Below are 13,269 nucleotides of genomic sequence, written 5' to 3'. Positions count from 1 at the left end.
CTCCCTGTCCCCAGTGTCACCCCTGGGGGTGTGGCCGTGGTTTGGGGGGTCAGTGGTGGGGTGACACCGGGGGGGACACGGACCCAGAGCTGGTGGCAGTGCTGCTCCTGCCCTGGGGGGACCCAAGGGTGTCACCCTGGTCTGGGGGTACCCGGAGGTGTCACCCGGGTCTGGGGGGACCCAGAGGTGTCACCGTGCCCAGGGGGGACCCGGAGGTGTCACCCTGGTCTGGGGGGACTCAGGGGTGTCACCCTGGTCTGGGGGGACCTGGAGGTGTCACCATGCCCTGGAGGGACCCAGAGGTGTCACCCTGGTCTGGGGGGACCCAGAGGTGTCACCGTGCCCGTCTGTGACGGTGTCAAAGGGCAAAACCCTGAGCCTCAGGCTCGCTGGGATGTGCGTGACACCTCAGGGGGCTCTGGGTGACATTCCCATGGGACCCTGGGTGACATTCCCATGGGACTCTGGGTGACATTCCTGTGGGACCCTGGGTGACATTCCTATGGGACCCTGGGTGACATTCCTGTGGGACTCTGTGTGACATTCCTGTGGGACCCTGGGTGACATTCCCGTGGGACTCTGGGTGACATTCCAGTGTGACCCTGGGTGACATTCCTATGGGACCCTGAGTGACATTCCTGTGGGACCCTGGGTGACATTCCTGTGGGACCCTGTGTGACATTCCCGTGGGACCCTGGGTGACATTCCCGTGCTGCTCTGGGTGACATTCCCGTGGGACCCTGGGTGACATTCCCATGGGACCCTGGGTGACATTCCTGTGGAACCCTGGGTGACATTCCCATGGGACTCTGGGTGACATTCCCGTGGGGCTCTGGGTGACATTCCCATGGGACTCTGGGTGACATTCCTGTGGGACCCTGTGTGACATTCCCGTGGGACCCTGGGTGACATTCCCGTGGAGCTTTGGATGCCACCCCAAAGGGGCTTCGGGTGTCATTTCCATTGGGTGCCATCCCCAAGGGATCTCGGGTGCCGTCCCTGTGGGGTTCTGGGTGCTGTCCCCGTGGTCTCAGTGACATCCCCATGGAATTCTGGGTTCTCTCTGGAGATCTGGGTGCTCTCCCCGCGGGGTTCTGGGTGCTGTCCCTGAGGGCTTTGGGTGCCATTTCCATTGGGCTTGGCTGCTGTTCCCAGCTGGCTCTGCTTGGTGCCACCCCCGTGGGGACCTGGGTGCCACCCCCTTGGGGACCTGGGTGTCACCCCTGTGGGGACCTGGGTTCCACGCCTGTGGGGACCTGGGTGCCACCCCCATGGGGACCTGGGTGACACCCCTGTGGGGACCTGGGTGTCACCCCTGTGAAGATCTGGGTGTCACCCCTGTGGGGACCTGGGTGTCACCACTGTGGGAACCTGGGTGACACCACTATGGGGACCTCAGTGTCACCCCCATGAAGTTCTGGGTGTCACCACTGTGGGGACCTGGGTGACACCACTATGGGGACCTCAGTGTCACCCCCATGAAGTTCTGGGTGTCACCACTGTGGGGACCTGGGTGTCACCCCTGTGGGGACCTGGGTGTCAACCCCATGATGCTCTGAGTGCCATCACCATCAGGCTCTGCTTGGTGCCACCCCCAGGGGTCTCTGGGTGCCACCCCCGTCAGGCTCTGATGTCACCCCCAGGGGTCTCTGAGTGCCACCCCCAAGGGTCTCTGAGTGCCACCCCCAGGGGTCTCTGGGTGCCACCCCCATCAGGCTCTGATGTCACCCCCAAGGGTCTCTGGGTGCCACCCCCAGGGGTCTCTGGGTGCCACCCCATGGCCCCTGTGACAGATGGGGACACCCCAGATCTGGCAGGCGCTCAGGGCTCTGCTCCTGGAGCTGCTCCCGGTGGGAGCGGGGCATTCCCAGCCCTCCCTGTGCCAGTGTCCAGAACCTTCCACCTTGGGAACCGCTCCCCATCCCCGTGGAGATCCGGAAGATCTCCTTGGATCCTGCACCCCAAATTGGGCACCAAGACGAGACAGAGCACTTGTGGTGACCCCGACGTCCCCGGGGGACACCTGAGCCCGTCCGCCTGCCCCGCGCCAGCTCCGGTTACGGCCCGAATTGTTCCTCCCGGCTGGAAGAAATGCCGTCAGCGCCGGCGGATCGGTGGCCATTACTAATGCATGACATTCCCATGGGACACGGCCCTCAGGACCCCCCTGAGCCACCTGCACCCCTTGGGAAGGGCAGGAGGGGCAGGGATGGGTGTGGGGAAGGTTTTGGATCCCTCTTCCATCATCCAGACCCCAAATTCCAGCTCGGGATGCGCAGAGCGAGCCGAGACCTGCGGAACATGGGCGTTCCCGACTGGAATGGTGGGGCTGGAGCCAGAATGGACCTTCCCAGATGGATCCCACCACCCCTGCCACACCCCACGAGCGCTCCTGCAGAGGACAATCCCAGCTCAGACCACGCTTGCTGACAAATATCTCAGTTTTCCCCATAATTCTGAGCCTGTTGGAGCTGGGGTTTTTCCCCCCCTGCTTTGCTCCTTCCCAATTTTTAGCTCTTTTCCCCCGACTCCTCTCCCCACCTGAGCACGGTGACACCAAATCCAACAGCTTGGGACCAAAAACCCCCCAAGCAGTGCTCACCCCTGCACGTCCCAGCTCGGGGTGACTCCCAGCAGGGTGAACGAGGCTCCTGAGTTCCCACCCTATTTTTAAGCCGGGATCTCACGGAACGGGGAGGATTTTGCCATGGAATGCGCCGGGAGGATTCCCTGGCTAATGCACCTCGGCCGCGCTCCCTCATCCCTGCACATCAATATTTCATTATCCTTCCATCCCCCTCGGAGCCCGGCACAGCCCCCGCCCGAGCGCCGCCGGGGCGGCCGTGCCCGACCCCCTCCACCTTTCCAGAGGCTCTTCCAGCTCCATCCGCATTCGATATTCGGCAGAGGAACAAAAGAAGGAGATGTAAATTTTTAAACAGGGCCATTTGCTCCGCTCGCTTTACGTGGGACGAGGCCTCCGCGGGATTTCGGCTGCACCTCGGCGGAGCCGAAATATTGATGGTGCCGGGAGAGGGATGAGGCTGGAGCTGAGAGCCCCATCCAGGAGGATGTGCCAGCTTTGGGATCATCCTTTGGCATGGGCACCACCCCACCCTTGCTTGGGGACCATCCCACGGTCCTGGGGACCATCCGAGGTCCCTCCTTGGTTGGGGCCATCCTGGATCCCATGGTCTTGGGGAACATCCCAGGTTCTTCCTTGCTTGGAGACCATCCAAGGACCCTGGGGAGGGATCATCCTGGTTTCTGGGGATCATCTGGGATGCTTCTCATCTTGGGGACAGTTTTGGAGTCCCAGGAACCATCCTGGGGTCTCAGGGACCAGCCCGGGCTCTTGGACACCATCCTGGGGTCGTGAGGATCATCCTGACTTCTGGGGGCTATCTGGGGTTCTTCTTTTCTTGGGGATAACCTTGGAGGCTCCAAAAGTGTCTTGAGGTCTCCAGGACCCTCCTGGAAACCATCCTTGCACTTGGGGTCCATCCCGGCTGCCTCCCTCTTTGAGGACCTTCCTGGAATCCTGGGATGCATCCGATGGGACGTAGGGGCCATTCCAGGTGCTTCCCTGCTGGGCAACCATCCTTAGGGACCACCCCTGGCTCGTGGGGACCACCCCAGGTCTTGGGGACCACCAGAGGTGCCCCCACACTTCAGGACCACCCCGGGCTCCCTGGGTTTGGGAACCATCCCAGGATCCTCCAGCACCACCCTGGGGTCCCAGGAGCAGCGTCCCGAGCGCATCCCAATCCCGGAACGCTGCAACCTCCTCCCCTCATCCTCCCCTCTCTGCTCCACGGCCCAGGGGGGTTTAAACCCCACCAAAAAAAAACCTCAGGAAACACCGGCGGCTTCTCCCACCCTCCATCCATCCATCCTTTCATCCCTCCATCCTTTCATCCCTCCATCCACCCATCCATCCATCATCCATCCATCATCCATCATCCATCATCCATCATCCATCATCCATCCATCCATCCATCCATCCATGCATCATCCATCATCCATCCATCCATCCATCCATCCATCATCCATCATCCATCCATCATCCATCCATCATCCATCCATCATCCATCCATCATCCATCCATCATCCATCATCCATCATCCATCATCCATCCATCCATCATCCATCATCCATCATCCATCCATCCATCCATCATCCATCCATCCATCTATCATCCATCATCCATCCATCCATCCATCCATCCATCCATCCATCCATCCATCCATCCATCATCCATCCATCCATCCATCATCCATCATCCATCCATCATCCATCCATCCATCCATCCATCCATCATCCATCATCCATCATCCATCCATCCATCATCCATCAATCCATCCATCATCCATCATCCATCCATCCATCCATCCATCCATCCATCCATCCATCCATCATCCATCCATCATCAATCCATCCATCCATCATCCATCATCCATCCATCATCCATCCATCCTCCATCCATCCATCATCCATCATCCATCCATCCATCATCCATCCATCCATCATCCATCCATCCATCATCCATCCATCCATCCATCCATCCATCCATCCATCATCCATCCATCCATCATCCATCCATCCATCATCCATCCATCCATCCATCATCCATCATCCATCCATCATCCATCCATCATCAATCCATCATCCATCCATCCATCATCCATCATCCATCCATCCATCATCCATCATCCATCCATCATCCATCCATCCTCCATCCATCCATCATCCATCATCCATCCATCCATCATCCATCCATCCATCATCCATCCATCCATCCATCCATCCATCCATCCATCCATCATCCATCCATCCATCATCCATCCATCCATCCATCATCCATCATCCATCCATCATCCATCCATCATCAATCCATCATCCATCATCCATCCATCATCCATCCATCCATCATCCATCATCCATCCATCATCCATCATCCATCCATCATCCATCATCCATCCATCCATCATCCATCCATCCATCCATCATCCATCCATCATCCATCCATCCATCATCCATCCATCCATCCATCCATCCATCCATCCATCATCCATCATCCATCCCTCTCCATCCCTCTCCATCCATCCCGGCGAACTTCGCAACCCGATCCCGGTCCCAGCGGGCAGCCTGGCCCCAAACTGGTCGGGCTGGTTTGCGGCGCGGGAGCCTCAGCGCTGCACACGGAGCTTGGGGGGGCGGGGGGGCGGCTCTGACCCTCCTACACCAGAGATTTATAGTTTTATATATTTATGGGTTTATATATTTGTGTTTTTATATATTTATGTTTTTATATATTTGTATTTTTATATATAAAAATGTTTTTATATGTGGTTTAAACCTGCGTTATTGGGTTAGGGGAGTTCGTGTGCGATTTGAGGGCGGGGGGTGGGGGACAAAACCCGGAATTTGGGGGGGTGGGATATAATTTTAGCAGGACTGGGGTGGGGTGGGGGTTCTCCGGTGCGGACCATCCCTGCAGCTGCAAGGCTGGGACAAGAAGGGGACCCCTCCAGAGCCCCGGGACAACCGGGAAGCGATTTCCACCCTCCCGGTATCCATCACCACCCGCACCCACCCCCGGGGGTCGCGGCCCCCCGATCCCCCCGCCCACCCCCGTCCCCTCGGGGCGGGCGGCGGCAGCTGCGCCTCTCGAGTTGCGGTGCCAGGGGGTGCGGGGGGGCTCGGGATCGGTTTCCTTTCCCCCCCCCCGGGGGCCGAGGGGGGATGTGGGGGGAGTTTAGGGATCGGGAAACCGGATCGGCGGCGGCGGGGCGGCTCAGGTGCGCGGCTCCGGTGTCCGACAGCCGGTGAGCGGCCCCGACGGCGGCCCCGGGGCGGGACGGCACCGGCTATAAAAATGCCCCCCCAAGGGGAAGGAACCGCCGGTTGGGGCTCAGCCTTCCCCGGGCCCTGCCCGCCGCAGCCGCCGCCGCCGCCGGGACGGAGCCGCCCGCCCCGAGGCCGCGGGGATGGGCGGGCACCGCCTCCCGCCCCACGGAGCGCAGCGAGGGATGGAGCGGGGGGGTCTCCTCCGCTTGTTTAGGAGCCCCCGCTCCGTCCTCGGCCTTCCGGGGGGTCCCGCTGTCACCGCCTCGGGCTGGCCGGAGGGGGAGCGGGGGGCACGGACCGCGCCGCTGGTCCCGGCGGGGCGGCCCCGGGGGTGGGGTGCGTGGGAGGGGGGGGTGGACCAAGGTGAGCCCGTCCCCCCCCTCCCCGCCCCGGGCCCGGCTCCACCTTCCGGGGCACCTGGGCCAATTGGGAGCCGCAGGGGGGGTCCCCCGGCCGGGCTAAGGCCGCCGCCGCCGCCGCTCCCCGCCACTTGGGCGAGCGCCGGGGCGGCGGGTGGCGGCCGGGACCCCCCCGGGGGATGCGGGGCGGTGTTGGGGGGGGGGTCCCGTGTCCGTCCGTCCCCTCCCAGCCCCACGGTGACCCCCCCGTCGGGTCCCGGTGTGGCCGCCCGGAGCCGAGGCAGCGCCCGGAGCAGAGGTAAGTGCGGCCCTCGGCCCCGGCGGGGGGGGGGTCGAGTCCTGCTGGGACCCCCCCCGGGACTCGGGGACCCCCCTTGAACCCCTCCCTTCCCCCCGCGGCCGCTCCCGGCGGGACCCGACCCCGGGGCGCTGCGTTCCCCCCTCTCCCCGCTTCTCCTCGACGTGAGGCTCCCCCAGACCCCTTCGGGCTGAGCTCCCCGTGCCTCTCCCCCCCTCCCAGCGCCCCCCAATCCTGCCCGGGGTCCCCCAAACCTCTGCCGTCGTGGCGGTGTCGCAGCGGCCGCATCCCGGCGGGGCGATGCGAGCGACAACGAAATCGCGGCGCGGCCCCACCGCCCGCAGCCGCCGCTGCTCCCCGCCTTTGGGGGGGCTGTTTGGGGGTCCAGAGGTGCCTCCCCCGCCCCCCGGCTGCGATCCGTGGCCGCCCTGCAGCCCCGATGGCAGCTCCGCTGTCACCAAATATTACCGGGAACGAAAGCCCGGCCGAGGGGGGCCCCGTAACGCGGGGGGGCTGCTCTGGGGGGCTGCCCGAGCCCCCCAACCCCCGGGGAGCGCACCCCCTGCCCCCCCGGTGCTGCGGAGCGTGGAGGGACCCTGGCACGCTCGGGCGTGTCCCCAGCCCTGCTTGGGGACACCGAGCCTCAGTCGGGGGTGGCAGGGTGGGGTCCTGCCCCGGGCGGGGGGGCAGGGCCGGTGTCTCGGGCACTGCGGCACAAATCTGCCCGGTTTAACCCCGAAATGGGGCTGCACACGGCAGCTCCGTCCCTGTCCCTGTCCCAAGCCACATCCCCGTCCTCGTCTTCATCCCTGACCGAATTCCTGTCTCTGCCTCTCTCCCGTTTCCATCCCCATCTTTATTTGTCTCCATCTCTGTCCCTGCGTCCATCCCCGTCCCCATCCCCGTCCCAAGCCACATCCCCATCCCCATCCCCATCCCCATCCCCATCCCCATCTCCTTCTCCTTCTCCTTCTCCTTCTCCTTCTCCTTCTCCTTCTCCTTCTCCTTCTCCTTCTCCTTCTCCTTCTCCTTCTCCTTCTTCTTTCTCCTCTCATTCTTCACCTCTCCTCCTCTTTCTCCTTGTCCCACTCCTCATCCCCATCCCCATCTCCATCCGAGTCCCCATTCCTATCCCTGCCTCTGTCCCCATCCCTTTCCCTCCTTGTCCTTGTCCCCAGTTCCCATCCCCATCCCCACCTGGCGATTCCCATGGATGGGAAATCCCATGGGTGGCCGATTCCCATGGATGGGCACCCGCAGCCACCCGTGTCCGGGTGTCGAGGGCGGTGGGGACCCCCCATGGCAGGGGAGACAGGGCCAGTGGCCACCTCCAGGAGCCACCAGGAGCCACCAGGAGCCACCAGGTCCCCGGCCCGTGCCAGGGGCAGTGGCCGAGCCCCATCTTGGCTCTGTCGGTGCCACGAGCATCCTCAGGTGACTCCTTTTGGCTTCGGGGATGACGTTTTGTCTGCTTGACCCCCCAAAACGCGGCTCGGGGGCCAGGGGACCCCCACGTCCCCACTCTGGAGGTCTCGGGCCTTGCGGCAGAACCTTCCGGAGCCCTCGGAGGGGGCCGAGGGAGCGGGGCCGGGGGGGCCCCGGGGGGGCAACATCCGCAATGCGGCAGCTCCCAACGTCATGAGCCGGGGTGCGGCGGCTCCGCAGAGGGGCTGGCTCAGCCCCGGGGCCTGGGCTGCCGCAGTGGCCTCGGGCAGAGGGCGGGGGACGGCGACAAAGGGGGGACCCCAAGGCCGGTGTTGGGGCGCCGGAGGCAGGTGGGGAGCGTGGGTCCCGCCTGGCGCCGTGCCGGGGCCACGAGGCGCGGATTAAGGCGAAGCCGTCGCCTTCAAAGTCACGCCAAGGATGGCGACGGGCTCGGCCTCGGCTCCCCGAGGTGTCCCCAGGCCACTGCGGTGTCCCCCAGGTGAGGACGGCGCTGTGGTCACGGGGGGCTTCTCTTCCCTTTGGGCTGCTTGGCTGAGTGCCACGGGGTTTTGGGGCTTCTCCAGGATTTTTGGGGGTTTCTCTGGGCTGCTGTTGGAGCCCCAAAGGTCGGTGCAGGTTGGGGACAGGTTTGTCCCTGCTGGCACTGTCCCCTCCGTGCCCGACGCTCCCCAAACCACGGGAGCCGCCGCTCATCTTTGTCCCCAAATTCGAGGCCGGACGGGGTGTGAGGGGCCGGGGGCTGCGCCCTCGAGGTGGGATCAGCTCCCAACGCCGGATCCGGGGCACCCCGAGCTCATCCCGGGCCCGCTCGGCTCGCTGGGGCCTCGGCTTCGCCCACACAAAGGAGACTTTGTGCCTTCCTCCTCCTCCTCCTCCTCCGCCGCGGCCGCTGGGGACGGTGTCACCGCCAGCCGGGGGGTCCGCAGCCATCCAGGGGGGCTTTGCCACCATCCCGGGGGGTTGCAAGTTTTTGGGGGGGTCTTTGGCCATCCAGAGGGGTCTCAACCACTTGAGGGGGACCTGCATCCTCTTGGGTGGGCTCGTGCTTTTGGAGGATCTTCAGCAACGGAGGGGGTTTGCGAGTTTTGGAGGATTTGCAGCTCTTTTGGGGGGTTTCAACATTTTGGGGGGGCTTGCAGCCATCTGGGGGTATGCAGCCACCCAGGATGTCTGCATCCTTTTTGAGGGGCTTGCACTTTTGGAGGGTCTGAAACCATCAAGAGTCTTCTCAAATGTTTTGGGGGGGTTCTGCCATTCAGGGGGGGGTTTGTAACCTTTTAGGGGGGGTTGCAGTAATTTTTTTGGAGGGGAATTTAAATTATCTGGATGCTTCAAAAGTATCCAGGGGAAGTTACAACCTTTTGGGGGTGTCTGTGACCATCCAGGGGGGGTTTAACCTTCTGGGGGCTTGCAGCCATCCAGAGGAGCTGCAAATTTGGGGGACTTTCAGTCATCCAGGGGGATTGCAACCTTTTGGGGGCTAGAAACATTTTAGGGGGATAGTTTGGAATTAATTGGAGGGATTGCGGCGTTCTGGAGGGTGTGGAACCATCCAGAGGCTTTGTAACATTTGGAGATCTGGGACCGTTTTGGGGGGAGCTTGTGGCCATCTGTGGGGGAGGTTGCAACATTTTGGGGGTCTGGGAGCATTTTTGGGGGGTTTGCAGCCATCCTGGGGCTGGGATTGCTGGAAAACCCCGCAAAGGCAGTGGCTGGGAAATGGCTTCCAGCATCCCCATCCCAAAAAATCCACCAGCTGAGCTGGGCACCGGATCCTCCCCACCCTCCCCGCAGAGGCAGCGCCGGGGTGAGCATCTCCCCTTCCTTGGCCATTCCCGAATCACTTTGCCAATGATGGATTGATAATGACATTGATCACCGATAACGATCCATTCCCGTTTTCCCTGTCGCCGTTCTGAGGCCGGGCCGGGGGGCGTTGGGTGGAGGATTTGGGTGAAAATCCAGGGGAAGAAAGTCAGGTGCGAGCTCGCTACTCCTGTTCTGTGTATGGCACTGGTAGAATTCACTGTGCAACCCCGCGGTCAGTGAATTACCATAGGGCCATAAACAGAGCAGAGAAAGACCCGCGAGCCCCGCGGGGCCGTCGCCGACGCCGCCTGGCCCGTTTTGGCACTAGCACATTTTTGCTTTGATTTGTAGCTTTTGAGCAATTATGTGTAGTGCCAATATGGGAGAGGGCGGAGAGAGCAGCGCCGGGCCGGGGACGGAGGAGCGTCGGGATTTCGGTGGGGGGGATGCTGGGATGGGGTGGTGGAAACCTCTCAGGAATCGCTGGGGTGAAGGGAGGGTGTGTCCATCACACCGTGGTGACATTAAGGTGGTGTCCATCCCAACGTGGTGTCCCAGCCCACGGGGACCCCTCGGCCAGGCCGTGTCCTCACGGTGGCCATCACCACCAGGATGGACCCCGCACTTCTTGTCCCTCTTGACTCCTTGGGGCTGAGCCGAGCGTCCCCACAGAGGATCTGGAACCACGTGTGGGCTTTTCTGGCCAGATGGGTGCAATCTTATCTTTTTTCCTATTTTTTGCAGCTTTCCAGGCCCGGCACCGCGGCCGCGTGTCCCTCGCTGTCCCCAGGCCGGGCCTGGTGGTGCCCGGCCCCGGGGCTGCCTTTGGCAATGGTAGAACTCACACTGGTGCGGTAGCAGGATCCGGTGGTTCTAGACTTGCCAACTACGGCCCCGGGGCACCGCCGCAGACACCAACCCCCGGTGTCCCCCTGGCACCCCCCGACCCTCCAGGGCTCTGCTGCCGGCCTGGGAGGGCCCCGGGCGGGCCGGGGAGGGTCCTGCTCCATCCAGTGTGGATTTGGGGGGATGCTGTGGGTGTCCTGAACAGGTGCTATGGGGGGATGGCGATGCTGAGCTGCCCCCCGACCCCAGAGGGATCCCAGCCCGTGTCCACGGCAGGGGGAGAACCGGGATCTGCGGGATACCGGTCATTGGAGCAGCGTGGCCACGTGTCCCGGCGTGACTCCGGGTGTCGAGGGCTGATCCGGCCCCGCGGTCCGAGCCGGACCCTGTGGGGATGGGATTAGGCCACCAGCCCCTACCCCAGCTCCGGATCCAGCCCCAGCTCCAGATCCAGCCCCTGCTCCAGATCCGACCCCGTGCAGGGAGGAAACTGAGGCACGGATGAAGCAGCTGCCACGTGTCCCCTGCCTGTGCCCAGGTGCAGGAGCAGGGGTGGTGGCAGCTTTTAGGGGACAGGGAACGTCCCGGGGAGGGGCAGCTCTGGGCTGTGCTGGGGGTGGGGGGCTGTGCACAGCCCGGGCTCGGCGTGGCCGGGATGTGCCGGGATATGTAGGGCAGCGCTGGGTGATTACGGAGCTTTCGGCATAAGCCCGCGGAGATTGGATCACGCTGGATTAGGCCGCACGCTCCAATCATCCTCCCTGCACCGGGGGGCGGGGAGGGACGGACAGACGGACGGATGAGGGTCCCCATCGCCCTCCTGGGACTTGTGGGGGGTGCAGGTGTCCGTGTGTCTGTCTGGTCTTTGATCCGTCTGCTCGTCCAGGTAACCAACACCCAACGTCTGTCCATTCCTGCAGCCATGTCCACTGGTTGTACGGACACCCTGTCTGTCTGTCTGTCCGTCTGTCTGTCTGTCCAGGCGTGGAATCATCCATCCACCCTGCCGCCTTTCCATCCATCTGTCTGTCTATCCATCCATCATCCATCTATCCATGCATTCATCCATCCGTCCGTCCGTCTGTCATCCGTCCATCCATCATCCATCCATCATCCATCCATCCATCATCCATCCATCCATCATCCATCCATCCATCATCCATCCATCCATCCATCCATCATCCATCATCCATCCATCCATCATCCATCCATCCATCCATCCATCATCCATCATCCATCCATCCATCATCCATCCATCCATCCATCATCCATCCATCCATCCATCCATCCATCATCCATCCATCATCCATCCATCCATCATCCATCCATCATCCATCATCCATCCATCCATCCATCCATCCATCATCCATCCATCATCCATCCATCCATCCATCCATCCATCCATCATCCATCCATCATCCATCCCTCCATCCTCCATCATCCATCCATCCATCCATCCATCCATCCATCCATCCATCATCCATCCATCATCCATCCATCCATCATCCATCCATCATCCATCCATCCATCCATCATCCATCCATCCATCATCCATCCATCATCCATCCATCATCCATCCATCCATCCATCATCCATCATCCATCCATCATCCATCCATCCATCCATCCATCCATCCATCCATCATCCATCCATCCATCCATCCATCCATCCATCCATCATCCATCCATCATCCATCCATCCATCCATCCATCATCCATCCATCATCCATCCATCCATCCTCCATCATCCATCCATCCATCCATCCATCCATCATCCATCCATCATCCATCCATCCATCATCCATCCATCATCCATCCATCCATCATCCATCCATCATCCATCCATCATCCATCCATCCATCCATCATCCATCATCCATCCATCATCCATCCATCCATCCATCATCCATCCATCCATCATACATCCATCCATCCATCATCCATCATCCATCCATCCATCCATCATCCATCCATCCATCATCCATCCATCATCCATCCATCCATCCATCATCCATCCATCCATCATCCATCCATCATCCATCCATCCATCCATCCATCCATCCATCCATCCATCCATCCATCATCCATCCATCATCCATCCATCCATCATCCATCATCCATCCATCCATCCATCATCCATCATCCATCCATCCATCCATCATCCATCCATCCATCATCCATCCATCATCCATCCATCATCCATCCATCATCCATCATCCATCCATCATCCATCCATCATCCATCCATCCATCCATCCATCATCCATCATCCATCCATCCATCCATCCATCCATCATCCATCCATCATCCATCCATCATCCATCCATCCATCCATCCATCCATCCATCCATCCATCATCCATCATCCATCCATCCATCCATCCATCATCCATCCATCCATCCATCCATCATCCATCCATCCATCCATCCATCATCCATCATCCATCCATCCATCCATCCATCATCCATCCATCCATCCATCCATCCATCCATCCATCCATCCATCATCCATCATCCATCCATCCATCCATCCATCCATCATCCATCCATCCATCCATCCATCCATCCATCCATCCATCCATCCATCCATCCATCCATCATCCATCCATCCATCCATCCATCATCCATCATCCATCCATCCATCCATCTGTCCATCTGTCTGTCT

Source organism: Poecile atricapillus, chromosome Z (assembly GCF_030490865.1).
Source record: "Poecile atricapillus isolate bPoeAtr1 chromosome Z, bPoeAtr1.hap1, whole genome shotgun sequence".
In the NCBI taxonomy this organism is placed as follows: Eukaryota; Metazoa; Chordata; class Aves; order Passeriformes; family Paridae; genus Poecile; species Poecile atricapillus.
Note: the sequence above shows the minus strand (reverse complement) of the source record.